This window comes from Puntigrus tetrazona, unplaced genomic scaffold (assembly GCF_018831695.1).
Source record: "Puntigrus tetrazona isolate hp1 unplaced genomic scaffold, ASM1883169v1 S000000994, whole genome shotgun sequence".
Taxonomy (NCBI): Eukaryota; Metazoa; Chordata; class Actinopteri; order Cypriniformes; family Cyprinidae; genus Puntigrus; species Puntigrus tetrazona.
This window is the reverse complement of record NW_025048589.1, coordinates 112,565-135,013: the sequence shown is the minus strand read 5'-3', so window position 1 is coordinate 135,013 and position 22,449 is coordinate 112,565. Positions and strand designations below refer to the sequence as shown.

The 22,449-nt window shown below is 38.7% G+C and overlaps 32 non-coding genes and 19 pseudogenes across 32 annotated transcripts; all 51 read right to left on the bottom strand.

Moving 5' to 3' along the window:
• Positions 1-129: 129 nt before the first annotated feature.
• Positions 130-254, bottom strand: LOC122339480 (annotated as a pseudogene).
• A 271-nt stretch (positions 255-525) lies between these two features.
• LOC122339424 lies at positions 526-643 on the bottom strand (annotated as a pseudogene).
• A 274-nt stretch (positions 644-917) lies between these two features.
• On the bottom strand, positions 918-1,036 carry LOC122339511. The gene has a single exon (XR_006249987.1). It is a non-coding gene; the product is annotated as a 5S ribosomal RNA (ribosomal RNA).
• A 275-nt stretch (positions 1,037-1,311) lies between these two features.
• Positions 1,312-1,430, bottom strand: LOC122339501. The gene has a single exon (XR_006249977.1). It is a non-coding gene; the product is annotated as a 5S ribosomal RNA (ribosomal RNA).
• Positions 1,431-1,706: 276 nt separating this feature from the next.
• Positions 1,707-1,825, bottom strand: LOC122339500. The gene has a single exon (XR_006249976.1). It is a non-coding gene; the product is annotated as a 5S ribosomal RNA (ribosomal RNA).
• Positions 1,826-2,100: 275 nt separating this feature from the next.
• On the bottom strand, positions 2,101-2,218 carry LOC122339399 (annotated as a pseudogene).
• Positions 2,219-2,492: 274 nt separating this feature from the next.
• LOC122339499 lies at positions 2,493-2,611 on the bottom strand. Its single transcript, XR_006249975.1, has one exon. It is a non-coding gene; the product is annotated as a 5S ribosomal RNA (ribosomal RNA).
• Positions 2,612-2,884: 273 nt separating this feature from the next.
• Positions 2,885-3,003, bottom strand: LOC122339498. Its single transcript, XR_006249974.1, has one exon. It is a non-coding gene; the product is annotated as a 5S ribosomal RNA (ribosomal RNA).
• Positions 3,004-3,276: 273 nt separating this feature from the next.
• LOC122339372 lies at positions 3,277-3,395 on the bottom strand (annotated as a pseudogene).
• A 274-nt stretch (positions 3,396-3,669) lies between these two features.
• Positions 3,670-3,788, bottom strand: LOC122339502. The gene has a single exon (XR_006249978.1). It is a non-coding gene; the product is annotated as a 5S ribosomal RNA (ribosomal RNA).
• Positions 3,789-4,062: 274 nt separating this feature from the next.
• On the bottom strand, positions 4,063-4,181 carry LOC122339365 (annotated as a pseudogene).
• A 274-nt stretch (positions 4,182-4,455) lies between these two features.
• Positions 4,456-4,574, bottom strand: LOC122339497. Its single transcript, XR_006249973.1, has one exon. It is a non-coding gene; the product is annotated as a 5S ribosomal RNA (ribosomal RNA).
• Positions 4,575-4,848: 274 nt separating this feature from the next.
• On the bottom strand, positions 4,849-4,967 carry LOC122339496. Its single transcript, XR_006249972.1, has one exon. It is a non-coding gene; the product is annotated as a 5S ribosomal RNA (ribosomal RNA).
• Positions 4,968-5,239: 272 nt separating this feature from the next.
• LOC122339495 lies at positions 5,240-5,358 on the bottom strand. The gene has a single exon (XR_006249971.1). It is a non-coding gene; the product is annotated as a 5S ribosomal RNA (ribosomal RNA).
• Positions 5,359-5,632: 274 nt separating this feature from the next.
• LOC122339494 lies at positions 5,633-5,751 on the bottom strand. The gene has a single exon (XR_006249970.1). It is a non-coding gene; the product is annotated as a 5S ribosomal RNA (ribosomal RNA).
• Positions 5,752-6,029: 278 nt separating this feature from the next.
• On the bottom strand, positions 6,030-6,148 carry LOC122339493. Its single transcript, XR_006249969.1, has one exon. It is a non-coding gene; the product is annotated as a 5S ribosomal RNA (ribosomal RNA).
• A 275-nt stretch (positions 6,149-6,423) lies between these two features.
• On the bottom strand, positions 6,424-6,542 carry LOC122339491. The gene has a single exon (XR_006249967.1). It is a non-coding gene; the product is annotated as a 5S ribosomal RNA (ribosomal RNA).
• A 275-nt stretch (positions 6,543-6,817) lies between these two features.
• On the bottom strand, positions 6,818-6,941 carry LOC122339391 (annotated as a pseudogene).
• Positions 6,942-7,216: 275 nt separating this feature from the next.
• On the bottom strand, positions 7,217-7,335 carry LOC122339490. Its single transcript, XR_006249966.1, has one exon. It is a non-coding gene; the product is annotated as a 5S ribosomal RNA (ribosomal RNA).
• A 273-nt stretch (positions 7,336-7,608) lies between these two features.
• On the bottom strand, positions 7,609-7,727 carry LOC122339489. The gene has a single exon (XR_006249965.1). It is a non-coding gene; the product is annotated as a 5S ribosomal RNA (ribosomal RNA).
• Positions 7,728-8,002: 275 nt separating this feature from the next.
• LOC122339488 lies at positions 8,003-8,121 on the bottom strand. Its single transcript, XR_006249964.1, has one exon. It is a non-coding gene; the product is annotated as a 5S ribosomal RNA (ribosomal RNA).
• A 275-nt stretch (positions 8,122-8,396) lies between these two features.
• On the bottom strand, positions 8,397-8,519 carry LOC122339465 (annotated as a pseudogene).
• A 270-nt stretch (positions 8,520-8,789) lies between these two features.
• On the bottom strand, positions 8,790-8,908 carry LOC122339371 (annotated as a pseudogene).
• A 275-nt stretch (positions 8,909-9,183) lies between these two features.
• LOC122339487 lies at positions 9,184-9,302 on the bottom strand. The gene has a single exon (XR_006249963.1). It is a non-coding gene; the product is annotated as a 5S ribosomal RNA (ribosomal RNA).
• A 274-nt stretch (positions 9,303-9,576) lies between these two features.
• Positions 9,577-9,695, bottom strand: LOC122339486. The gene has a single exon (XR_006249962.1). It is a non-coding gene; the product is annotated as a 5S ribosomal RNA (ribosomal RNA).
• A 275-nt stretch (positions 9,696-9,970) lies between these two features.
• On the bottom strand, positions 9,971-10,089 carry LOC122339485. The gene has a single exon (XR_006249961.1). It is a non-coding gene; the product is annotated as a 5S ribosomal RNA (ribosomal RNA).
• Positions 10,090-10,363: 274 nt separating this feature from the next.
• LOC122339376 lies at positions 10,364-10,481 on the bottom strand (annotated as a pseudogene).
• Positions 10,482-10,753: 272 nt separating this feature from the next.
• On the bottom strand, positions 10,754-10,872 carry LOC122339484. The gene has a single exon (XR_006249960.1). It is a non-coding gene; the product is annotated as a 5S ribosomal RNA (ribosomal RNA).
• A 273-nt stretch (positions 10,873-11,145) lies between these two features.
• Positions 11,146-11,266, bottom strand: LOC122339415 (annotated as a pseudogene).
• Positions 11,267-11,539: 273 nt separating this feature from the next.
• Positions 11,540-11,658, bottom strand: LOC122339477. The gene has a single exon (XR_006249959.1). It is a non-coding gene; the product is annotated as a 5S ribosomal RNA (ribosomal RNA).
• A 272-nt stretch (positions 11,659-11,930) lies between these two features.
• LOC122339400 lies at positions 11,931-12,049 on the bottom strand (annotated as a pseudogene).
• A 277-nt stretch (positions 12,050-12,326) lies between these two features.
• LOC122339466 lies at positions 12,327-12,445 on the bottom strand. Its single transcript, XR_006249958.1, has one exon. It is a non-coding gene; the product is annotated as a 5S ribosomal RNA (ribosomal RNA).
• A 275-nt stretch (positions 12,446-12,720) lies between these two features.
• Positions 12,721-12,839, bottom strand: LOC122339453. Its single transcript, XR_006249956.1, has one exon. It is a non-coding gene; the product is annotated as a 5S ribosomal RNA (ribosomal RNA).
• A 276-nt stretch (positions 12,840-13,115) lies between these two features.
• Positions 13,116-13,234, bottom strand: LOC122339442. The gene has a single exon (XR_006249955.1). It is a non-coding gene; the product is annotated as a 5S ribosomal RNA (ribosomal RNA).
• Positions 13,235-13,510: 276 nt separating this feature from the next.
• LOC122339388 lies at positions 13,511-13,631 on the bottom strand (annotated as a pseudogene).
• A 274-nt stretch (positions 13,632-13,905) lies between these two features.
• Positions 13,906-14,024, bottom strand: LOC122339431. The gene has a single exon (XR_006249954.1). It is a non-coding gene; the product is annotated as a 5S ribosomal RNA (ribosomal RNA).
• A 273-nt stretch (positions 14,025-14,297) lies between these two features.
• Positions 14,298-14,415, bottom strand: LOC122339375 (annotated as a pseudogene).
• A 272-nt stretch (positions 14,416-14,687) lies between these two features.
• LOC122339420 lies at positions 14,688-14,806 on the bottom strand. The gene has a single exon (XR_006249953.1). It is a non-coding gene; the product is annotated as a 5S ribosomal RNA (ribosomal RNA).
• Positions 14,807-15,079: 273 nt separating this feature from the next.
• LOC122339409 lies at positions 15,080-15,198 on the bottom strand. The gene has a single exon (XR_006249952.1). It is a non-coding gene; the product is annotated as a 5S ribosomal RNA (ribosomal RNA).
• Positions 15,199-15,865: 667 nt separating this feature from the next.
• LOC122339513 lies at positions 15,866-15,984 on the bottom strand. Its single transcript, XR_006249989.1, has one exon. It is a non-coding gene; the product is annotated as a 5S ribosomal RNA (ribosomal RNA).
• Positions 15,985-16,261: 277 nt separating this feature from the next.
• LOC122339445 lies at positions 16,262-16,379 on the bottom strand (annotated as a pseudogene).
• A 272-nt stretch (positions 16,380-16,651) lies between these two features.
• On the bottom strand, positions 16,652-16,770 carry LOC122339357 (annotated as a pseudogene).
• Positions 16,771-17,044: 274 nt separating this feature from the next.
• On the bottom strand, positions 17,045-17,163 carry LOC122339367 (annotated as a pseudogene).
• A 275-nt stretch (positions 17,164-17,438) lies between these two features.
• LOC122339398 lies at positions 17,439-17,557 on the bottom strand. The gene has a single exon (XR_006249951.1). It is a non-coding gene; the product is annotated as a 5S ribosomal RNA (ribosomal RNA).
• Positions 17,558-17,830: 273 nt separating this feature from the next.
• Positions 17,831-17,949, bottom strand: LOC122339387. Its single transcript, XR_006249950.1, has one exon. It is a non-coding gene; the product is annotated as a 5S ribosomal RNA (ribosomal RNA).
• A 273-nt stretch (positions 17,950-18,222) lies between these two features.
• On the bottom strand, positions 18,223-18,341 carry LOC122339508. Its single transcript, XR_006249984.1, has one exon. It is a non-coding gene; the product is annotated as a 5S ribosomal RNA (ribosomal RNA).
• A 276-nt stretch (positions 18,342-18,617) lies between these two features.
• Positions 18,618-18,736, bottom strand: LOC122339374. The gene has a single exon (XR_006249949.1). It is a non-coding gene; the product is annotated as a 5S ribosomal RNA (ribosomal RNA).
• Positions 18,737-19,006: 270 nt separating this feature from the next.
• LOC122339438 lies at positions 19,007-19,126 on the bottom strand (annotated as a pseudogene).
• A 277-nt stretch (positions 19,127-19,403) lies between these two features.
• On the bottom strand, positions 19,404-19,522 carry LOC122339363. Its single transcript, XR_006249948.1, has one exon. It is a non-coding gene; the product is annotated as a 5S ribosomal RNA (ribosomal RNA).
• Positions 19,523-19,799: 277 nt separating this feature from the next.
• Positions 19,800-19,919, bottom strand: LOC122339471 (annotated as a pseudogene).
• A 275-nt stretch (positions 19,920-20,194) lies between these two features.
• LOC122339517 lies at positions 20,195-20,313 on the bottom strand (annotated as a pseudogene).
• Between the last annotated feature and the right edge of the window lie 2,136 nt (positions 20,314-22,449).

Sequence of the window (22,449 nt, the reverse complement as noted above, 5' to 3'; positions counted from 1 at the left end):
AACTTCTGTTTAAAGAACAGCTACTTTAAAGGCAATTGAATTAAATAAGCAGTAAGGGAAAGCAAAGAGCTGGTCAAACTTTGGCCACACTAAGGGCCAGTGTATTAGATAAGTAGGAAAAACTCAAAAAACTTACAGCACCTGGTATTCATTCCTAGGCAGTCTCCCATCCAAGTACTAACTAGGCCCAACTCTGCATAGCTTCTGAGATCAGACGAGAGATCAGGCGTGAACAGGGTGGTATGGCTGTAAAGCTTAAAGCTGCTGCAAAAAGCCCCTATTTTAAGGTGAGGCACACTATGCCATTATACTAGATAAGTAATGAATGAAATACAAAAATACTTCAAAATGAGCTACATTAAAGATAAAAGCATTAGTTAAGTAGTTAAAAACAGTCAAACTCTGTTTAAAGAACAGCTACTTTAAAGGCAATTGAATTAAATAAGCAGTAAGGGAAAGCAAAGAGCTGGTCAAACTTTGGCCACACTAAGGGCCAGTGTATTAGATAAGTAGTGAAAAACTCAAAACTTACAGCACCTGGTATTCCTAGGCAGTCTCCCATCCAAGTACTAACTAGGCCCAACTCTGCTTAGCTTCTGAGATCAGACGAGATCAGGCGTGAACAGGTGGTATGGCCGAAGCTAAAGCTGCTGCAAAAAGCTCCCTATTTTAAGGTGAGGCACACTAAGTGCCATTATACTAGATAAGTAATGAATGAAATACAAAAAATACTTCAAAATGAGCTACATTAAAGATAAGAGCATTAGTTAAGTAGTTAAAAACAGTCAAACTCTGTTTAAAGAACAGCTACTTTAAAGGCAATTGAATTAAATAAGCAGTAAGGGAAAGCAAAGAGCTGGTCAAACTTTGGCCACACTAAGGGCCAGTGTATTAGATAAGTAGTGAAAAAACTCAAAAACTTACAGCACCTGGTATTCCTAGGCAGTCTCCCATTCAAGTACTAACTAGGCCCAACTCTGCTTAGCTTCTGAGATCAGACGAGATCAGGCGTGAACAGGGTGGTATGGCCGTAAGCTAAAGCTGCTGCAAAAAGCCCCCTATTTTAAGGTGAGGCACACTAAGTGCCATTATACTAGATAAGTAATGAATGAAATACAAAAAAATACTTCAAAATGAGCTACATTAAAGATAAGAGCATTAGTTAAGTAGTTAAAAACAGTCAAATTCTGTTTAAAGAACAGCTACTTTAAAGGCAATTGAATTAAATAAGCAGTAAGGGAAAGCAAAGAGCTGGTCAAACTTTGGGCCACACTAAGGGCCAGTGTATTAGATAAGTAGTGAAAAACTCAAAACTTACAGCACCTGGTATTCCTAGGCAGTCTCCCATCCAAGTACTAACTAGGCCCAACTCTGCTTAGCTTCTGAGATCAGACGAGATCAGGCGTGAACAGGGTGGTATGGCCGTAAGCTAAAGCTGCTGCAAAAAGCCCCCTATTTTAAGGTGAGGCACACTAAGTGCCATTATACTAGATAAGTAATGAATGAAATACAAAAAAATACTTCAAAATGAGCTACATTAAAGATAAGAGCATTAGTTAAGTAGTTAAAAACAGTCAAACTCTGTTTAAAGAACAGCTACTTTAAAGGCAATTGAATTAAATAAGCAGTAAGGGAAAGCAAAGAGCTGGTCAAACTTTGGCCACACTAAGGGCCAGTGTATTAGATAAGTAGTGAAAAAACTCAAAAACTTACAGCACCTGGTATTCCTAGGCAGTCTCCCATCCAAGTACTAACTAGGCCCAACTCTGCTTAGCTTCTGAGATCAGACGAGATCAGGCGTGAACAGGGTGGTATGGCCGTAAGCGAAAGCTGCTGCAAAAAGCCCCTTATTTTAAGGTGAGGCACACTAAGTGCCATTATACTAGATAAGTAATGAATGAAATACAAAAAAATACTTCAAAATGAGCTACATTAAAGATAAGAGCATTAGTTAAGTAGTTAAAAACAGTCAAACTCTGTTTAAAGAACAGCTACTTTAAAGGCAATTGAATTAAATAAGCAGTAAGGGAAAGCAAAGAGCTGGTCAAACTTTGGCCACACTAAGGGCCAGTGTATTAGATAAGTAGTGAAAAACTCAAAAACTTACAGCACCTGGTATTCCTAGGCAGTCTCCCATCCAAGTACTAACTAGGCCCAACTCTGCTTAGCTTCTGAGATCAGACGAGATCAGGCGTGAACAGGGTGGTATGGCCGAAGCGAAAGCTGCTGCAAAAGCCCCCTATTTTAAGGTGAGGCACACTAAGTGCCATTATACTAGATAAGTAATGAATGAAATACAAAAAAATACTTCAAAATGAGCTACATTAAAGATAAGAGCATTAGTTAAGTAGTTAAAAACAGTCAAACTCTGTTTAAAGAACAGCTACTTTAAAGGCAATTGAATTAAATAAGCAGTAAGGGAAAGCAAAGAGCTGGTCAAACTTTGGCCACACTAAGGGCCAGTGTATTAGATAAGTAGTGAAAAACTCAAAAACTTACAGCACCTGGTATTCCTAGGCAGTCTCCCATCCAAGTACTAACTAGGCCCAACTCTGCTTAGCTTCTGAGATCAGACGAGATCAGGCGTGAACAGGGTGGTATGGCCGTAAGCTAAAGCTGCTGCAAAAGCCCCTATTTTAAGGTGAGGCACACTAAGTGCCATTATACTAGATAAGTAATGAATGAAATACAAAAAAATACTTCAAAATGAGCTACATTAAAGATAAGAGCATTAGTTAAGTAGTTAAAAACAGTCAAACTCTGTTTAAAGAACAGCTACTTTAAAGGCAATTGAATTAAATAAGCAGTAAGGGAAAGCAAAGAGCTGGTCAAACTTTGGCCACACTAAGGGCCAGTGTATTAGATAAGTAGTGAAAAACTCAAAAACTTACAGCACCTGGTATTCCTAGGCAGTCTCCCATCCAAGTACTAACTAGGCCCAACTCTGCTTAGCTTCTGAGATCAGACGAGATCAGGCGTGAACAGGGTGGTATGGCCGTAAGCTAAAGCTGCTGCAAAAAGCCCCTATTTTAAGGTGAGGCACACTAAGTGCCATTATACTAGATAAGTAATGAATGAAATACAAAAAAATACTTCAAAATGAGCTACATTAAAGATAAGAGCATTAGTTAAGTAGTTAAAAACAGTCAAACTCTGTTTAAAGAACAGCTACTTTAAAGGCAATTGAATTAAATAAGCAGTAAGGGAAAGCAAAGAGCTGGTCAAACTTTGGCCACACTAAGGGCCAGTGTATTAGATAAGTAGTGAAAAACTCAAAACTTACAGCACCTGGTATTCCTAGGCAGTCTCCCATCCAAGTACTAACTAGGCCCAACTCTGCTTAGCTTCTGAGATCAGACGAGATCAGGCGTGAACAGGGTGGTATGGCCGTGAAGCTAAAGCTGCTGCAAAAAGCCCCTATTTTAAGGTGAGGCACACTAAGTGCCATTATACTAGATAAGTAATGAATGAAATACAAAAAAATACTTCAAAATGAGCTACATTAAAGATAAGAGCATTAGTTAAGTAGTTAAAAACAGTCAAACTCTGTTTAAAGAACAGCTACTTTAAAGGCAATTGAATTAAATAAGCAGTAAGGGAAAGCAAAGAGCTGGTCAAACTTTGGCCACACTAAGGGCCAGTGTATTAGATAAGTAGTGAAAAACTCAAAACTTACAGCACCTGGTATTCCTAGGCAGTCTCCCATCCAAGTACTAACTAGGCCCAACTCTGCTTAGCTTCTGAGATCAGACGAGATCAGGCGTGAACAGGGTGGTATGGCTGTAAGCTAAAGCTGCTGCAAAAGCCCCTATTTTAAGGTGAGGCACACTAAGTGCCATTATACTAGATAAGTAATGAATGAAATACAAAAAAATACTTCAAAAATGAGCTACATTAAAGATAAGAGCATTAGTTAAGTAGTTAAAAACAGTCAAACTCTGTTTAAAGAACAGCTACTTTAAAGGCAATTGAATTAAATAAGCAGTAAGGGAAAGCAAAGAGCTGGTCAAACTTTGGCCACACTAAGGGCCAGTGTATTAGATAAGTAGTGAAAAACTCAAAACTTTACAGCACCTGGTATTCCTAGGCAGTCTCCCATCCAAGTACTAACTAGGCCCAACTCTGCTTAGCTTCTGAGATCAGACGAGATCAGGCGTGAACAGGGTGGTATGGCCGTAAGCTAAAGCTGCTGCAAAAAGCCCCTATTTTAAGGTGAGGCACACTAAGTGCCATTATACTAGATAAGTAATGAATGAAATACAAAAAAATACTTCAAAATGAGCTACATTAAAGATAAGAGCATTAGTTAAGTAGTTAAAAACAGTCAAACTCTGTTTAAAGAACAGCTACTTTAAAGGCAATTGAATTAAATAAGCAGTAAGGGAAAGCAAAGAGCTGGTCAAACTTTTGGCCACACTAGGGCCAGTGTATTAGATAAGTAGTGAAAAACTCAAAAACTTACAGCACCTGGTATTCCTAGGCAGTCTCCCATCCAAGTACTAACTAGGCCCAACTCTGCTTAGCTTCTGAGATCAGACGAGATCAGGCGTGAACAGGGTGGTATGGCCGTAAGCTAAAGCTGCTGCAAAAAGCCCCCTATTTTAAGGTGAGGCACACTAAGTGCCATTATACTAGATAAGTAATGAATGAAATACAAAAAATACTTCAAAATGAGCTACATTAAAGATAAGAGCATTAGTTAAGTAGTTAAAAACAGTCAAACTCTGTTTAAAGAACAGCTACTTTAAAGGCAATTGAATTAAATAAGCAGTAAGGGAAAGCAAAGAGCTGGTCAAACTTTGGCCACACTAAGGGCCAGTGTATTAGATAAGTAGTGAAAAACTCAAAAACTTACAGCACCTGGTATTCCTAGGCAGTCTCCCATCCAAGTACTAACTAGGCCCAACTCTGCTTAGCTTCTGAGATCAGACGAGATCAGGCGTGAACAGGGTGGTATGGCCGTAAGCAAAAGCTGCTGCAAAAAGCCCTTATTTTAAGGTGAGGCACACTAAGTGCCATTATACTAGATAAGTAATGAATGAAATACAAAAATACTTCAAAATGAGCTACATTAAAGATAAGAGCATTAGTTAAGTAGTTAAAAACAGTCAAACTCTGTTTAAAGAACAGCTACTTTAAAGGCAATTGAATTAAATAAGCAGTAAGGGAAAGCAAAGAGCTGGTCAAACTTTGGCCACACTAAGGGCCAGTGTATTAGATAAGTAGTGAAAAACTCAAAAACTTACAGCACCTGGTATTCCTAGGCAGTCTCCCATCCAAGTACTAACTAGGCCCAACTCTGCTTAGCTTCTGAGATCAGACGAGATCAGGCGTGAACAGGGTGGTATGGCCGTAAGCAAAAGCTGCTGCAAAAGCCCCTATTTTAAGGTGAGGCACACTAAGTGCCATTATACTAGATAAGTAATGAATGAAATACAAAAAAATACTTCAAAATGAGCTACATTAAAGATAAGAGCATTAGTTAAGTAGTTAAAAACAGTCAAACTCTGTTTAAAGAACAGCTACTTTAAAAGGCAATTGAATTAAATAAGCAGTAAGGGAAAGCAAAGAGCTGGTCAAACTTTGGCCACACTAAGGGCCAGTGTATTAGATAAGTAGTGAAAAACTCAAAAACTTACAGCACCTGGTATTCCTAGGCAGTCTCCCATCCAAGTACTAACTAGGCCCAACTCTGCTTAGCTTCTGAGATCAGACGAGATCAGGCGTGAACAGGGTGGTATGGCCGTAAGCTTTAAAGCTGCTGCAAAAAGCCCCCTATTTTAAGGTGAGGCACACTAAGTGCCATTATACTAGATAAGTAATGAATGAAATACAAAAAAATACTTCAAAATGAGCTACATTAAAGATAAGAGCATTAGTTAAGTAGTTAAAAACAGTCAAACTCTGTTTAAAGAACAGCTACTTTAAAGGCAATTGAATTAAATAAGCAGTAAGGGAAAGCAAAGAGAGCTGGTCAAACTTTGGCCACACTAAGGGCCAGTGTATTAGATAAGTAGTGAAAAACTCAAAACTTACAGCACCTGGTATTCCTAGGCAGTCTCCCATCCAAGTACTAACTAGGCCCAACTCTGCTTAGCTTCTGAGATCAGACGAGATCAGGCGTGAACAGGGTGGTATGGCCGTAAGCGAAAAGCTGCTGCAAAAGCCCCCTATTTTAAGGTGAGGCACACTAAGTGCCATTATACTAGATAAGTAATGAATGAAATACAAAAAATACTTCAAAATGAGCTACATTAAAGATAAGAGCATTAGTTAAGTAGTTAAAAACAGTCAAACTCTGTTTAAAGAACAGCTACTTTAAAGGCAATTGAATTAAATAAGCAGTAAGGGAAAGCAAAGAGCTGGTCAAACTTTTGGCCACACTAAGGGCCAGTGTATTAGATAAGTAGTGAAAAACTCAAAAACTTACAGCACCTGGTATTCCTAGGCAGTCTCCCATCCAAGTACTAACTAGGCCCAACTCTGCTTAGCTTCTGAGATCAGACGAGATCAGGCGTGAACAGGGTGGTATGGCCGTAAGCTAAAGCTGCTGCAAAAAGCCCCCTATTTTAAGGTGAGGCACACTAAGTGCCATTATACTAGATAAGTAATGAATGAAATACAAAAAAATACTTCAAAAATGAGCTACATTAAAGATAAGAGCATTAGTTAAGTAGTTAAAAACAGTCAAACTCTGTTTAAAGAACAGCTACTTTAAAGGCAATTGAATTAAATAAGCAGTAAGGGAAAGCAAAGAGCTGGTCAAACTTTGGCCACACTAAGGGCCAGTGTATTAGATAAGTAGTGAAAAACTCAAAACTTACAGCACCTGGTATTCCTAGGCAGTCTCCCATCCAAGTACTAACTAGGCCCAACTCTGCTTAGCTTCTGAGATCAGACGAGATCTGATCAGGCGTGAACAGGGTGGTATGGCCGTAAGCTTAAAGCTGCTGCAAAAAGCCCCTATTTTAAGGTGAGGCACACTAAGTGCCATTATACTAGATAAGTAATGAATGAAATACAAAAAAATACTTCAAAATGAGCTACATTAAAGATAAGAGCATTAGTTAAGTAGTTAAAAACAGTCAAACTCTGTTTAAAGAACAGCTACTTTAAAGGCAATTGAATTAAATAAGCAGTAAGGGAAAGCAAAGAGCTGGTCAAACTTTGGCCACACTAAGGGCCAGTGTATTAGATAAGTAGTGAAAAAACTCAAAACTTACAGCACCTGGTATTCCTAGGCAGTCTCCCATCCAAGTACTAACTAGGCCCAACTCTGCTTAGCTTCTGAGATCAGACGAGATCAGGCGTGAACAGGGTGGTATGGCCGTAAGCTAAAGCTGCTGCAAAAAGCCCCTATTTTAAGGTGAGGCACACTAAGTGCCATTATACTAGATAAGTAATGAATGAAATACAAAAAAATACTTCAAAATGAGCTACATTAAAGATAAGAGCATTAGTTAAGTAGTTAAAAACAGTCAAACTCTGTTTAAAGAACAGCTACTTTAAAGGCAATTGAATTAAATAAGCAGTAAGGGAAAGCAAAGAGCTGGTCAAACTTTGGCCACACTAAGGGCCAGTGTATTAGATAAGTAGTGAAAAACTCAAAACTTACAGCACCTGGTATTCCTAGGCAGTCTCCCATCCAAGTACTAACTAGGCCCAACTCTGCTTAGCTTCTGAGATCAGACGAGATCAGGCGTGAACAGGGTGGTATGGCCGTAAGCTAAAGCTGCTGCAAAAGCCCCTATTTTAAGGTGAGGCACACTAAGTGCCATTATACTAGATAAGTAATGAATGAAATACAAAAAAAAAATACTTCAAAATGAGCTACATTAAAGATAAGAGCATTAGTTAAGTAGTTAAAACAGTCAAACTCTGTTTAAAGAACAGCTACTTTAAAGGCAATTGAATTAAATAAGCAGTAAGGGAAAGCAAAGAGCTGGTCAAACTTTGGCCACACTAAGGGCCAGTGTATTAGATAAGTAGTGAAAAACTCAAAAACTTACAGCACCTGGTATTCCTAGGCAGTCTCCCATCCAAGTACTAACTAGGCCCAACTCTGCTTAGCTTCTGAGATCAGACGAGATCAGGCGTGAACAGGGTGGTATGGCCGTAAGCTAAAGCTGCTGCAAAAAGCCCCCTATTTTAAGGTGAGGCACACTAAGTGCCATTATACTAGATAAGTAATGAATGAAATACAAAAAAATACTTCAAAATGAGCTACATTAAAGATAAGAGCATTAGTTAAGTAGTTAAAAACAGTCAAACTCTGTTTAAAGAACAGCTACTTTAAAGGCAATTGAATTAAATAAGCAGTAAGGGAAAGCAAAGAGCTGGTCAAACTTTGGCCACACTAAGGGCCAGTGTATTAGATAAGTAGTGAAAAACTCAAAAACTTACAGCACCTGGTATTATTCTAGGCAGTCTCCCATCCAAGTACTAACTAGGCCCAACTCTGCTTAGCTTCTGAGATCAGACGAGATCAGGCGTGAAACAGGGTGGTATGGCCAGTAAGCTAAAGCTGCTGCAAAAGCCCCTATTTTAAGGTGAGGCACACTATGCCATTATACTAGATAAGTAATGAATGAAATACAAAAAAATACTTCAAAATGAGCTACATTAAAGATAAGAGCATTAGTTAAGTAGTTAAAAACAGTCAAACTCTGTTTAAAGAACAGCTACTTTAAAGGCAATTGAATTAAATAAGCAGTAAGGGAAAGCAAAGAGCTGGTCAAACTTTGGCCACACTAAGGGCCAGTGTATTAGATAAGTAGTGAAAAACTCAAAACTTACAGCACCTGGTATTCCTAGGCAGTCTCCCATCCAAGTACTAACTAGGCCCAACTCTGCTTAGCTTCTGAGATCAGACGAGATCAGGCGTGAACAGGGTGGTATGGCCGTGAAGCGAAAGCTGCTGCAAAAAGCCCCTATTTTAAGGTGAGGCACACTAAGTGCCATTATACTAGATAAGTAATGAATGAAATACAAAAAAATACTTCAAAATGAGCTACATTAAAGATAAGAGCATTAGTTAAGTAGTTAAAAACAGTCAAACTCTGTTTAAAGAACAGCTACTTTAAAGGCAATTGAATTAAATAAGCAGTAAGGGAAAGCAAAGAGCTGGTCAAACTTTGGCCACACTAAGGGCCAGTGTATTAGATAAGTAGTGAAAAACTCAAAAACTTACAGCACCTGGTATTCCTAGGCAGTCTCCCATCCAAGTACTAACTAGGCCCAACTCTGCTTAGCTTCTGAGATCAGACGAGATCAGGCGTGAACAGGGTGGTATGGCCGTAAGCGAAAGCTGCTGCAAAAAGCCCCTATTTTAAGGTGAGGCACACTAAGTGCCATTATACTAGATAAGTAATGAATGAAATACAAAAAATACTTCAAAATGAGCTACATTAAAGATAAGAGCATTAGTTAAGTAGTTAAAAACAGTCAAACTCTGTTTAAAGAACAGCTACTTTAAAGGCAATTGAATTAAATAAGCAGTAAGGGAAAGCAAAGAGCTGGTCAAACTTTGGCCACACTAAGGGCCAGTGTATTAGATAAGTAGTGAAAAAACTCAAAAACTTACAGCACCTGGTATTCCTAGGCAGTCTCCCATCCAAGTACTAACTAGGCCCAACTCTGCTTAGCTTCTGAGATCAGACGAGATCAGGCGTGAACAGGGTGGTATGGCCGTAAGCGAAAGCTGCTGCAAAAAGCCCCCTATTTTAAGGTGAGGCACACTAAGTGCCATTATACTAGATAAGTAATGAATGAAATACAAAAAATACTTCAAAATGAGCTACATTAAAGATAAGAGCATTAGTTAAGTAGTTAAAAACAGTCAAACTCTGTTTAAAGAACAGCTACTTTAAAGGCAATTGAATTAAATAAGCAGTAAGGGAAAGCAAAGAGCTGGTCAAACTTTGGCCACACTAAGGGCCAGTGTATTAGATAAGTAGTGAAAAAACTCAAAAACTTACAGCACCTGGTATTCCTAGGCAGTCTCCCATCCAAGTACTAACTAGGCCCAACTCTGCTTAGCTTCTGAGATCAGACGAGATCAGGCGTGAACAGGGTGGTATGGCCGTAAGCTAAAGCTGCTGCAAAAAGCCCCTATTTTAAGGTGAGGCACACTAAGTGCCATTATACTAGATAAGTAATGAATGAAATACAAAAAAATACTTCAAAATGAGCTACATTAAAGATAAGAGCATTAGTTAAGTAGTTAAAAACAGTCAAACTCTGTTTAAAGAACAGCTACTTTAAAGGCAATTGAATTAAATAAGCAGTAAGGGAAAGCAAAGAGCTGGTCAAACTTTGGCCACACTAAGGGCCAGTGTATTAGATAAGTAGTGAAAAACTCAAAAACTTACAGCACCTGGTATTCCTAGGCAGTCTCCCATCCAAGTACTAACTAGGCCCAACTCTGCTTAGCTTCTGAGATCAGACGAGATCAGGCGTGAACAGGTGGTATGGCCGTAAGCTAAAGCTGCTGCAAAAAGCCCCTATTTTAAGGTGAGGCACACTAAGTGCCATTATACTAGATAAGTAATGAATGAAATACAAAAAAATACTTCAAAATGAGCTACATAAAGATAAGAGCATTAGTTAAGTAGTTAAAAACAGTCAAACTCTGTTTAAAGAACAGCTACTTTAAAGGCAATTGAATTAAATAAGCAGTAAGGGAAAGCAAAGAGCTGGTCAAACTTTGGCCACACTAAGGGCCAGTGTATTAGATAAGTAGTGAAAAACTCAAAACTTACAGCACCTGGTATTCCTAGGCAGTCTCCCATCCAAGTACTAACTAGGCCCAACTCTGCTTAGCTTCTGAGATCAGACGAGATCAGGCGTGAACAGGGTGGTATGGCCGTAAGCTAAAGCTGCTGCAAAAAGCCCCTATTTTAAGGTGAGGCACACTAAGTGCCATTATACTAGATAAGTAATGAATGAAATACAAAAAATACTTCAAAATGAGCTACATTAAAGATAAGAGCATTAGTTAAGTAGTTAAAAACAGTCAAACTCTGTTTAAAGAACAGCTACTTTAAAGGCAATTGAATTAAATAAGCAGTAAGGGAAAGCAAAGAGCTGGTCAAACTTTGGCCACACTAAGGGCCAGTGTATTAGATAAGTAGTGAAAAACTCAAAAACTTACAGCACCTGGTATATTCCTAGGCAGTCTCCCATCCAAGTACTAACTAGGCCCAACTCTGCTTAGCTTCTGAGATCAGACGAGATCAGGCGTGAACAGGGTGGTATGGCCGTAGCGAAAGCTGCTGCAAAAAGCCCCTATTTTAAGGTGAGGCACACTAAGTGCCATTATACTAGATAAGTAATGAATGAAATACAAAAAAATACTTCAAAATGAGCTACATTAAAGATAAGAGCATTAGTTAAGTAGTTAAAAACAGTCAAACTCTGTTTAAAGAACAGCTACTTTAAAGGCAATTGAATTAAATAAGCAGTAAGGGAAAGCAAAGAGCTGGTCAAACTTTGGCCACACTAAGGGCCAGTGTATTAGATAAGTAGTGAAAAACTCAAAAACTTACAGCACCTGGTATTCCTAGGCAGTCTCCCATCCAAGTACTAACTAGGCCCAACTCTGCTTAGCTTCTGAGATCAGACGAGATCAGGCGTGAACAGGGTGGTATGGCCGTAAGCTAAAGCTGCTGCAAAAGCCCCTATTTTAAGGTGAGGCACACTAAGCCCATTATACTAGATAAGTAATGAATGAAATACAAAAAAATACTTCAAAATGAGCTACATTAAAGATAAGAGCATTAGTTAAGTAGTTAAAAACAGTCAAACTCTGTTTAAAGAACAGCTACTTTAAAGGCAATTGAATTAAATAAGCAGTAAGGGAAAGCAAAGAGCTGGTCAAACTTTGGCCACACTAAGGGCCAGTGTATTAGATAAGTAGTGAAAAACTCAAAAACTTACAGCACCTGGTATTCCTAGGCAGTCTCCCATCCAAGTACTAACTAGGCCCAACTCTGCTTAGCTTCTGAGATCAGACGAGATCAGGCGTGAACAGGGTGGTATGGCCGGCCGTAAGCTAAAGCTGCTGCAAAAAGCCCCTATTTTAAGGTGAGGCACACTAAGTGCCATTATACTAGATAAGTAATGAATGAAATACAAAAAATACTTCAAAATGAGCTACATTAAAGATAAGAGCATTAGTTAAGTAGTTAAAAACAGTCAAACTCTGTTTAAAGAACAGCTACTTTAAAGGCAATTGAATTAAATAAGCAGTAAGGGAAAGCAAAGAGCTGGTCAAACTTTGGCCACACTAAGGGCCAGTGTATTAGATAAGTAGTGAAAAACTCAAAAACTTACAGCACCTGGTATTCCTAGGCAGTCTCCCATCCAAGTACTAACTAGGCCCAACTCTGCTTAGCTTCTGAGATCAGACGAGATCAGGCGTGAACAGGGTGGTATGGCCGTAAGCTAAAGCTGCTGCAAAAAGCCCCTATTTTAAGGTGTGAGGCACACTAAGTGCCATTATACTAGATAAGTAATGAATGAAATACAAAAAAATACTTCAAAATGAGCTACATTAAAGATAAGAGCATTAGTTAAGTAGTTAAAAACAGTCAAACTCTGTTTAAAGAACAGCTACTTTAAAGGCAATTGAATTAAATAAGCAGTAAGGGAAAGCAAAGAGCTGGTCAAACTTTGGCCACACTAAGGGCCAGTGTATTAGATAAGTAGTGAAAAACTCAAAACTTACAGCACCTGGTATTCCTAGGCAGTCTCCCATCCAAGTACTAACTAGGCCCAACTCTGCTTAGCTTCTGAGATCAGACGAGATCAGGCGTGAACAGGGTGGTATGGCCGTAAGCTAAAGCTGCTGCAAAAAGCCCCCTATTTTAAGGTGAGGCACACTAAGTGCCATTATACTAGATAAGTAATGAATGAAATACAAAAAAATACTTCAAAATGAGCTACATTAAAGATAAGAGCATTAGTTAAGTAGTTAAAAACAGTCAAACTCTGTTTAAAGAACAGCTACTTTAAAGGCAATTGAATTAAATAAGCAGTAAGGGAAAGCAAAGAGCTGGTCAAACTTTGGCCACACTAAGGGCCAGTGTATTAGATAAGTAGTGAAAAAACTCAAAAACTTACAGCACCTGGTATTCCTAGGCAGTCTCCCATCCAAGTACTAACTAGGCCCAACTCTGCTTAGCTTCTGAGATCAGACGAGATCAGGCGTGAACAGGGTGGTATGGCCGTAAGCTTTAAAGCTGCTGCAAAAAGCCCCTATTTTAAGGTGAGGCACACTAAGTGCCATTATACTAGATAAGTAATGAATGAAATACAAAAAAATACTTCAAAATGAGCTACATTAAAGATAAGAGCATTAGTTAAGTAGTTAAAAACAGTCAAACTCTGTTTAAAGAACAGCTACTTTAAAGGCAATTGAATTAAATAAGCAGTAAGGGAAAGCAAAGAGCTGGTCAAACTTTGGCCACACTAAGGGCCAGTGTATTAGATAAGTAGTGAAAAACTCAAAAACTTACAGCACCTGGTATTCCTAGGCAGTCTCCCATCCAAGTACTAACTAGGCCCCAACTCTGCTTAGCTTCTGAGATCAGACGAGATCAGGCGTGAACAGGGGTGGTATGGCCGTAAGCTAAAGCTGCTGCAAAAAGCCCCTATTTTAAGGTGAGGCACACTAAGTGCCATTATACTAGATAAGTAATGAATGAAATACAAAAAAATACTTCAAAATGAGCTACATTAAAGATAAGAGCATTAGTTAAGTAGTTAAAAACAGTCAAACTCTGTTTAAAGAACAGCTACTTTAAAGGCAATTGAATTAAATAAGCAGTAAGGGAAAGCAAAGAGCTGGTCAAACTTTGGCCACACTAAGGGCCAGTGTATTAGATAAGTAGTGAAAAACTCAAAAACTTACAGCACCTGGTATTCCTAGGCAGTCTCCCATCCAAGTACTAACTAGGCCCAACTCTGCTTAGCTTCTGAGATCAGACGAGATCAGGCGTGAACAGGGTGGTATGGCCGTAAGCGAAAGCTGCTGCAAAAAGCCCCTATTTTAAGGTGAGGCACACTAAGTGCCATTATACTAGATAAGTAATGAATGAAATACAAAAAAATACTTCAAAATGAGCTACATTAAAGATAAGAGCATTAGTTAAGTAGTTAAAAACAGTCAAACTCTGTTTAAAGAACAGCTACTTTAAAGGCAATTGAATTAAATAAGCAGTAAGGGAAAGCAAAGAGCTGGTCAAACTTTGGCCACACTAAGGGCCAGTGTATTAGATAAGTAGTGAAAAACTCAAAACTTACAGCACCTGGTATTCCTAGGCAGTCTCCCATCCAAGTACTAACTAGGCCCAACTCTGCTTAGCTTCTGAGATCAGACGAGATCAGGCGTGAACAGGTGGTATGGCCGTAAGCTAAAGCTGCTGCAAAAGCCCCTATTTTAAGGTGAGGCACACTAAGTGCCATTATACTAGATAAGTAATGAATGAAATACAAAAAATACTTCAAAATGAGCTACATTAAAGATAAGAGCATTAGTTAAGTAGTTAAAAACAGTCAAACTCTGTTTAAAGAACAGCTACTTTAAAGGCAATTGAATTAAATAAGCAGTAAGGGAAAGCAAAGAGCTGGTCAAACTTTGGCCACACTAAGGGCCAGTGTATTAGATAAGTAGTGAAAAACTCAAAAACTTACAGCACCTGGTATTCCTAGGCAGTCTCCCATCCAAGTACTAACTAGGCCCAACTCTGCTTAGCTTCTGAGATCAGACGAGATCAGGCGTGAACAGGGTGGTATGGCCGTAAGCTAAAGCTGCTGCAAAAAGCCCCTATTTTAAGGTGAGGCACACTAAGTGCCATTATACTAGATAAGTAATGAATGAAATACAAAAAATACTTCAAAATGAGCTACATTAAAGATAAGAGCATTAGTTAAGTAGTTAAAAACAGTCAAACTCTGTTTAAAGAACAGCTACTTTAAAGGCAATTGAATTAAATAAGCAGTAAGGGAAAGCAAAGAGCTGGTCAAACTTTGGCCACACTAAGGGCCAGTGTATTAGATAAGTAGTGAAAAACTCAAAAACTTACAGCACCTGGTATTCCTAGGCAGTCTCCCATCCAAGTACTAACTAGGCCCAACTCTGCTTAGCTTCTGAGATCAGACGAGATCAGGCGTGAACAGGGTGGTATGGCCGTAAGCTAAAGCTGCAAAAAGCCCCCTATTTTAAGGTGAGGCACACTAAGTGCCATTATACTAGATAAGTAATGAATGAAATACAAAAAAATACTTCAAAATGAGCTACATTAAAGATAAGAGCATTAGTTAAGTAGTTAAAAACAGTCAAACTCTGTTTTAAAGAACAGCTACTTTAAAGGCAATTGAATTAAATACAGTAAGTGAAAGCAAAGAGCTGGTCAAACTTTTGCCACACTTGGTGGCCAGTGTATTAGATAAGCAGGAAAAAACTCAAAACTTACAGCACCTGGTATTCCTAGGCAGTTCCCATCCAAGTACTAACTAGGCCTAACTCTGCATAGCTTCTGAGATCAGACGATCAGGGCGGAACAGGTGGTAAGGGTCATAAGCCAAAGCTGCTGCAAAAGCCCCTATTTTAAGGTGAGGCACACTGGGCGCGCCATTATACTAGATAAGTAATGAATGAAATAAAAAAATACTTCAAAATGAGCTACTATTAAAGATAAGAGCATTTTAGTTAAGTAAAGTTAAAAACAGTCAAACTTCTGTTTAAAGAACAGCTACTAAAGGCAAATTGAATTAAACAAGCAGTAAGGGAAAAAGCAAAGAGCTGGTCAAACTTGGCCACACTAAGGGCCAGTGTATTAGATAAGTAGTGAAAAAACTCAAAAACTTACAGCACCTGGTATTCCTAGGCAGTCTCCCATCCAAGTACTAACTAGGCCCAACTCTGCTTAGCTTCTGAGATCAGACGAGATCAGGCGTGAACAGGGTGGTATGGCCGCAAGCTAAAGCTGCTGCAAAAAGCCCCTATTTTTAAGGTGAGGCACACTAAGTGCCATTATACTAGATAAGTAATGAATGAAATACAAAAAAATACTTCAAAATGAGCTACATTAAAGATAAGAGCATTAGTTAAGTAGTTAAAAACAGTCAAACTCTGTTTAAAGAACAGCTACTTTAAAGGCAATTGAATTAAATAAGCAGTAAGGGAAAGCAAAGAGCTGGTCAAACTTTGGCCACACTAAGGGCCAGTGTATTAGATAAGTAGTGAAAAAACTCAAAAAACTTACAGCACCTGGTATTCTAGGCAGTCTCCCATCCAAGTACTAACTAGGCCCAACTCTGCTTAGCTTCTGAGATCAGACGAGATCAGGCGTGAACAGGGTGGTATGGCCGTGGCGCAAGCTGCTGCAAAAAGCCCCTATTTTAAGGTGAGGCACACTAAGTGCCATTATACTAGATAAGTAATGAATGAAATACAAAAAATACTTCAAAATGAGCTACATTAAAGATAAGAGCATTAGTTAAGTAGTTAAAAACAGTCAAACTCTGTTTAAAGAACAGCTACTTTAAAGGCAATTGAATTAAACAAGCAGTAAGGGAAAGCAAAGAGCTGGTCAAACTTTGGCCACACTAAGGGCCAGTGTATTAGATAAGTAGTGAAAAAACTCAAAACTTACAGCACCTGGTATTCCTAGGCAGTCTCCCATCCAAGTACTAACTAGGCCCAACTCTGCTTAGCTTCTGAGATCAGGCGAGATCAGGCGTGAACAGGGTGGTATGGCCGTAAGCTAAAGCTGCTGCAAAAAGCCCCTATTTTAAGGTGAGGCACACTAAGTGCCATTATACTAGATAAGTAATGAATGAAATACAAAAAAATACTTCAAAAATGAGCTACATTAAAGATAAGAGCATTAGTTAAGTAGTTAAAAACAGTCAAACTCTGTTTAAAGAACAGCTACTTTAAAGGCAATTGAATTAAATAAGCAGTAAGGGAAAGCAAAGAGCTGGTCAAACTTTGGCCACACTAAGGGCCAGTGTATTAGATAAGTAGTGAAAAACTCAAAACTTACAGCACCTGGTATTCCTAGGCAGTCTCCCATCCAAGTACTAACTAGGCCCAACTCTGCATAGCTTCTGAGATCAGACGAGATCAGGCGTGAACAGGGTGGTATGGCTGTAAGCAAGAAAGCTGCTGCAAAAGCCCCTATTTTAAGGTGAGGCACACTAAGTGCCATTATACTAGATAAGTAATGAATGAAATACAAAAAATACTTCAAAATGAGCTACATTAAAGATAAGAGCATTAGTTAAGTAGTTAAAAACAGTCAAACTCTGTTTAAAGAACAGCTACTTTAAAGGCAATTGAATTAAATAAGCAGTAAGGGAAAGCAAAGAGCTGGTCAAACTTTGGCCACACTAAGGGCCAGTGTATTAGATAAGTAGTGAAAAAACTCAAAAACTTACAGCACCTGGTATTCCTAGGCAGTCTCCCATCCAAGTACTAACTAGGCCCAACTCTGCTTAGCTTCTGAGATCAGACGAGATCAGGCGTGAACAGGGTGGTATGGCCGTAAGCTAAAGCTGCTGCAAAAAGCCCCTATTTTAAGGTGAGGCACACTAAGTGCCATTATACTAGATAAGTAATGAATGAAATACAAAAAAATACTTCAAAATGAGCTACATTAAAGATAAGAGCATTAGTTAAGTAGTTAAAAACAGTCAAACTCTGTTTAAAGAACAGCTACTTTAAAGGCAATTGAATTAAATAAGCAGTAAGGGAAAGCAAAGAGCTGGTCAAACTTTGGCCACACTAAGGGCCAGTGTATTAGATAAGTAGTGAAAAACTCAAAACTTACAGCACCTGGTATTCCTAGGCAGTCTCCCATCCAAGTACTAACTAGGCCCAACTCTGCTTAGCTTCTGAGATCAGACGAGATCAGGCGTGAACAGGGTGGTATGGCCGTAAGCTTAAAGCTGCTGCAAAAGCCCCTATTTTAAGGTGAGGCACACTAAGTGCCATTATACTAGATAAGTAATGAATGAAATACAAAAAAATACTTCAAAATGAGCTACATTAAAGATAAGAGCATTAGTTAAGTAGTTAAAAACAGTCAAACTCTGTTTAAAGAACAGCTACTTTAAAGGCAATTGAATTAAATAAGCAGTAAGGGAAAGCAAAGAGCTGGTCAAACTTTGGCCACACTAAGGGCCAGTGTATTAGATAAGTAGTGAAAAACTCAAAACTTACAGCACCTGGTATTCCTAGGCAGTCTCCCATCCAAGTACTAACTAGGCCCAACTCTGCTTAGCTTCTGAGATCAGACGAGATCAGGCGTGAACAGGGTGGTATGACCGTAAGCAAAAGCTGCTGCAAAAAGCCCCCTATTTTAAGGTGAGGCACAGTAAGTGCCATTATACTAGATAAGTAATGAATGAAATACAAAAAAAATACTTCAAAATGAGCTACATTAAAGATAAGAGCATTAGTTAAGTAGTTAAAAAACAGTCAAACTCTGTTTAAAGAACAGCTACTTTAAAGGCAATTGAATTAAATAAGCAGTAAGGGAAAGCAAAGAGCTGGTCAAACTTTGGCCACACTAAGGGCCAGTGTATTAGATAAGTAGTGAAAAACTCAAAACTTACAGCACCTGGTATTCCTAGGCAGTCTCCCATCCAAGTACTAACTAGGCCCAACTCTGCTTAGCTTCTGAGATCAGACGAGATCAGGCGTGAACAGGGTGGTATGGCCGTAAGCTGGCTGCTGCAAAAGCCCCTATTTTAAGGTGAGGCACACTAAGTGCCATTATACTAGATAAGTAATGAATGAAATACAAAAAAATACTTCAAAATGAGCTACATTAAAGATAAGAGCATTAGTTAAGTAGTTAAAAACAGTCAAACTCTGTTTAAAGAACAGCTACTTTAAAGGCAATTGAATTAAACAAGCAGTAAGGAAAGCAAAGAGCTGGTCAAACTTTGGCCACACTAAGGGCCAGTGTATTAGATAAGTAGTGAAAAAACTCAAAACTTACAGCACCTGGTATTCCTAGGCAGTCTCCCATCCAAGTACTAACTAGGCCCAACTCTGCTTAGCTTCTGAGATCAGACGAGATCAGGCGTGAACAGGGGTGGTATGGCCGTGGCAGCTTAAAGCTGCTGCAAAAACCCCTATTTTAAGGTGAGGCACACTAAGTGCCATTATACTAGATAAGTAATGAATGAAATACAAAAAAATACTTCAAAATGAGCTACATTAAAGATAAGAGCATTAGTTAAGTAGTTAAAAACAGTCAAACTCTGTTTAAAGAACAGCTACTTTAAAGGCAATTGAATTAAATAAGCAGTAAGGGAAAGCAAAGAGCTGGTCAAACTTTGGCCACACTAAGGGCCAGTGTATTAGATAAGTAGTGAAAAAACTCAAAAACTTACAGCACCTGGTATTCCTAGGCAGTCTCCCATCCAAGTACTAACTAGGCCCAACTCTGCTTAGCTTCTGAGATCAGACGAGATCAGGCGTGAACAGGGTGGTATGGCCGTAAGCTTAAAGCTGCTGCAAAAAGCCCCTATTTTTTAAGGTGAGGCACACTAAGTGCCATTATACTAGATAAGTAATGAATGAAATACAAAAAAATACTTCAAAATGAGCTACATTAAAGATAAGAGCATTAGTTAAGTAGTTAAAAACAGTCAAACTCTGTTTAAAGAACAGCTACTTTAAAGGCAATTGAATTAAATAAGCAGTAAGGGAAAGCAAAGAGCTGGTCAAACTTTGGCCACACTAAGGGCCAGTGTATTAGATAAGTAGTGAAAAAACTCAAAACTTACAGCACCTGGTATTCCTAGGCAGTCTCCCATCCAAGTACTAACTAGGCCCAACTCTGCTTAGCTTCTGAGATCAGACGAGATCAGGCGTGAACAGGGATTGGTATGGCCAATGCAAAAAGCTGCTGCAAAAGCTCCCTATTTTAAGGTGAGGCACACTAAGTGCCATTTTACTAGATAAGTAATGAATGAAATACAAAAAAATACTTCAAAATGAGCTACATTAAAGATAAGAGCATTAGTTAAGTAGTTAAAAACAGTCAAACTCTGTTTAAAGAACAGCTACTTTAAAGGCAATTGAATTAAATAAGCAGTAAGGGAAAGCAAAGAGCTGGTCAAACTTTGGCCACACTAAGGGCCAGTGTATTAGATAAGTAGTGAAAAAACTCAAAACTTACAGCACCTGGTATTCCTAGGCAGTCTCCCATCCAAGTACTAACTAGGCCCAACTCTGCTTAGCTTCTGAGATCAGACGAGATCAGGCGTGAACAGGGTGGTATGGCCGTAAAGCAAAAGCTGCTGCAAAAAGCCCTATTTTAAGGTGAGGCACACTAAGTGCCATTATACTAAATAAGTAATGAATGAAATACAAAAAATACTTCAAAATGAGCTACATTAAAGATAAGAGCATTAGTTAAGTAGTTAAAAACAGTCAAACTCTGTTTAAAGAACAGCTACTTTAAAGGCAATTGAATTAAATAAGCAGTAAGGGAAAGCAAAGAGCTGGTCAAACTTTGGCCAAACTAAGGGCCAGTGTATTAGATAAGTAGTGAAAAACTCAAAACTTACAGCACCTGGTATTCCTAGGCAGTCTCCCATCCAAGTACTAACTAGGCCCAACTCTGCTTAGCTTCTGAGATCAGGCGTGAACTTTTTTTTTTTTTTTTTTTTTTTAGTACAAAATAAATATCTGCATTAAATATTCCAGCAGGCTTTCTTTTACAATTTTTCAAAAATTAAACACAAGTTCATTGAAAATCTGTAACAGAAATAAACATACTTCCATCAACAAAATTCTTGCAAAAATCAACATACATATCAGTTTTTATCATCCTTATATGTTGTTTTATCAAATTCTTAAAAAAAAATACACCATACATTTTCTTTTTTTTTCAAAGAAAGCCTTGTTTCTCCTCAAACGCACTGCATACCTTGCAAAACTTAACATAAATGTTCAATATCTGCACATTGCCTTTTACATTCTTTGCTTTCAACATACCGAACAAAAATATCTTACTCCACTCTTCATCCACAAAAGTAATCTTCTCCCAATTCTTTTTAACACATTTGCTTAATAATTCATGGTATTGTTTCAAACCTTGACATTCTACGTAAAAATGCATTAAGTTTTCGACTTCCCTCCCACACACATCCTTCTCACCTCTCTTAATTTACTGCTATCCCAGTTTGTTTCTTGAAACAATAAATGTCAGCCTTCACAGTTTTAAAACCATTTCAAGTTTACACATGTTACCAAGACCATTAGCATTTAGGGATGCAATTTTAATCATAGCAGCAGTAGGTGTGACTTTGAGATAAATAGATAAACCTCATTTCTTTTTCTTTATGCCTCCTTTCTCTCCCTTGTCAGTCAGCAATCTTTTTTTCCTTACAAACAGTTGCAGATTTTCACATACCCCCTCATACAGATCATAGTCATCATCATCTTCATCATTGTCATCATCTTCATCATTATCTTCGTCATCCTCATCCTCATCAACATCAACAACATAATTTACAGTTCCATCACGCTTGAGAGCAGTCTTAAACGAGGCTGATGACTGTGGTGACTCATCTGCAATAAATGTTTTAACCACACTCCTGTCCTTTTCTTTACTGCCCACTAGACGCTGAGAGAGCCCTGCTCTAGCACTCTGGAGAGAGGAGGTGCCTCGCTCAGCTTGAGCTGTGGGATCCTTCAGTCCTGGATTAAAGTCATCAAGGGTGTTCCCCATTGTGTCTTCTTGCATGAGTCTACTCCCATCCTCATTTAATCCACTGGACAAGTTCGCACCCCACAACATATCACCATAATGTACATCACTCAGTTCTTTGCATTCTCTAGCGTAGTGCCCCTGTTTACCACACTTGTAGCAAGTAAATTCCGGGCAGTCTCTCAATACATGTCCAGGCTGAATACAAATACGACACACTTTCACTTGTCTGTTATGAATCACTCGAAAGTGTTCCAGCACCTTCCAATGTTTCAAACTTTGTGGAGTATGGCAAAGATTGAACAGTATCAGTGAACTTAACTCTACAGAAGCGAGTCCCATCTGCAATGTCTGTTCCTGGCCATCTCCTCCTCTTGACTGAAGATGTTGCTTTGACACCCCACCCTTCCAGTTTCTCCAGAATTTCCTCATCAGTGATATACACCGAAGATTCATGAATGAAACAACAAGTTCATCATTGCTCAGATCTCTAGCCAAAATTTGACAGTTTTTGATTTTGAATCCATCAATCAGCCTTTCTTTCCCCTTACTGTGGCTCATTGTAATCTCATATTTTTTATCTTCTTTGAACCGACATCCAATCACAGCCCCACAAACTTCATTAATTCCTCGAAGTAGCTCCATCATTGTGATTTTCTCATCTCCAACAATTTCCACACTCAAAGTTAAGCTCTTTTCAAACACCTTTTCC